General features: G+C 43.0%; 1 pseudogene; it reads right to left on the reverse strand.

Annotated features, from left to right (window-relative positions):
• The window catches only part of LOC142916728 (28S ribosomal RNA), an 8,685-nt pseudogene that overhangs the window by 2,671 nt on the left and 3,514 nt on the right, over nt 1–2,500 (reverse strand).

The following is a 2,500-nucleotide window of genomic DNA, read 5'->3' on the forward strand; positions in this document are numbered from 1 at the left end:
AAAATCTAAAAGAAAAGTCTTCTTTGTGGAAAATAGTAAAATAAAAAACCAAGACTTCACCTTGGAAAATAACAAAATCTAATCTAAAACATCTTAAATAAAGCTGGTTTGTAGTCTTCTCTCGAACTGATGTAGTGCAAAAATAAAGAATTAAAATAACAAAGTCTAATCTATATAAGTGCTCTTGAATAAAGCTTCCTGTAAAAAATAGCAAAAAAATACCAAGTCTTCGTCTTGGAAAATAACAAAATCTAAAAGAAAGGTCTTCTTTATGGAAAATAGTAAAATAAGAATACCAAGACTTCACCTTGGAAAATAACAAAACCATCTTGAAAAAAGCTTATTTTTAATCTTCTTTGTAGGCAGAAAATAGTAAGGCGAAAATAAAGTCCCCTCTAAGCTCTAAAGTAACAAATACGACGTGTTTAAAAAAAAAAACTAACAATAAAAAAAAGAACCAAGACTTCGTCTTGGAAAATAACAATCTAAATTGTGGAAAATAGTAAAATGAAATAAAAACCGACTTCACCTTCGAAAATAACAAAATCAATCTAAAACAAATGACATCTTAAAAAAAACTATTATTTGTTTCGGAGGTTGTCTATGACTGTTCATAGACCGCATAATTTCCACAGAACATTCTCAGAATATCAAGAGAGAAAAGCTGCGTTCTGCGGGAAATCATCTTGGCCAGTGATGTCGTTCTGGGTTTGGTCAGGCCCAGGGAGGTAAGTACCTCGTTATTCTCAAGGGGCCACTTTCCTCTTGCCCCAACCGGGAATCCAAAGAATGTGACCTTGCTAGCCTTCGTCAGCACTTTGACTTGATCACCAAGAGGGGTATAGTACGAAACTTTGTGCGAGGCAGCATCTGACAAGGTATTCTTTGAAAGCTCAAAACGGACGGTGACATCGATCACAACCGCCTCCTCATCTTTTGCAAACACGAGGTCAGGCTTTCTCATCTCTCCCGTCTCGGATATGAACCGTGGCTCTTTGTATACAGACCAGCCCAATCTAGCCGCTTCGTCTGCCAGAATGTTACTGATCTTGTTATGTCGCGCAATTCTTGCTTTCTGTACTGCAGGACATTGACCGAGAATGTGCGAAAGGGACTCGAGTCTGGCAGAGCATTTCCTGCAGGAACGTAAGGCCCCATCTCTGCCTCTGTTCAAGCTTTCTCTTGTTGGGTAAATATTTGCCCTTAGTTGTAGTGCTGCGATAAAGAAGCATTGTTTAAAGCCGCACCATGGCCTCAACCAAGCATTACTGATTCTATCATGCGCAAAGTTTACAATGCCCCTTCCTTGAACCGGCTTTTCGCACCATCTCTGAAATTCATGCTCCCTCCAATCGCAGGGTCTCGGATATACAGGTTCTTTTGACACCGAGTCCCTGAGAACGAATGTTGGGATTGCATCACTGTCACCCCCTGCTCGTACCCACAAATTACGGTATTCTTCCTCCATACCCTGCGAGGACACAATATTACGGGTGATAGCATCGGACGAGTTTGCTATACGTTGCAGCCTTCTAACTTGAACCGAAGGGATTGTTTTTTCCAGTTTCAAGATGGCAAGGCCTCCGTCTCGGGCTCTGGCATATAACAGTCCATCACAAGTTGAAGCGGGAAGGTGGAGCCATCCTTTTACCGCCTTTCTAATCTCTTGGTCCAACCCACGGAGAGTTGATTGCTTGCAGTCCGAGTGGTCTGCAGGATATAACAATCTGGGTAGGGCATAGGCATTGAGTAGTTCAACCTTCTGAGTTGGCTTCAGAGGCGCCTCATCGATTTTCGAGATCCATGTCTTTAGCTGACAATGTAGATCAGGCTGTATAGTGCCAGTCCAAGGGCCAATTTTCAGACCAAGGTATTTCGTTGATTCATCAGGTTGGATCATATGGACATCTTTATTTTTGATAGTCCATGGGTCGCAGTTGTTCACCGTATATGAATCTTTGGTTGGGCTTATCATGAAGCCCTGGCACTTTCTGGCCTGAACCTCCAATCCCGATAGCCCACAAAATGATTCCAAGATCGCTAGATTGGCGGCCATACCAACCCAAGATTCGCTCACCAACACCAAATCATCAGCAAACGCAAGAGCTGTCACGTGGTCGGTATCAATGGAGTACCCAACTCCGTGTGACTCTAGGGTGCATATCAAAGGGTCCATGGCAAGATTGAAGAGCAGGGGTGACATGGGGTCACCCTGTTTGACACCAACACGTATGCTAATTTCTCGAGTCGACTCGCCATTGCTTTTGAACGAGGTCGTACACCGATCGTAGGCGTTCTGGATGATGCCCACCACGTGTTCATCTACTTTCTTGTGCCTTAACACCCATAAAATATGAGCATGCGAAACCGAGTCAAAAGCTTTCGCTATGTCGATAAACATGACAGCCAACGGCCTGTGCAATTTCTTAGCATGTCTCATAAGGTCCTGTAGCACCTTAAGATTTTCAGAGCAGCCAGATGCCGCTATAAAACCACGCTG

The sequence above is a fragment of the Petromyzon marinus genome, unplaced genomic scaffold (assembly GCF_048934315.1).
Source record: "Petromyzon marinus isolate PM22_M1 ecotype Great Lakes invasive population unplaced genomic scaffold, UKy_Petmar_22M1.pri1.0 PM_G_Scaffold_40, whole genome shotgun sequence".
NCBI lineage: Eukaryota > Metazoa > Chordata > Hyperoartia > Petromyzontiformes > Petromyzontidae > Petromyzon > Petromyzon marinus.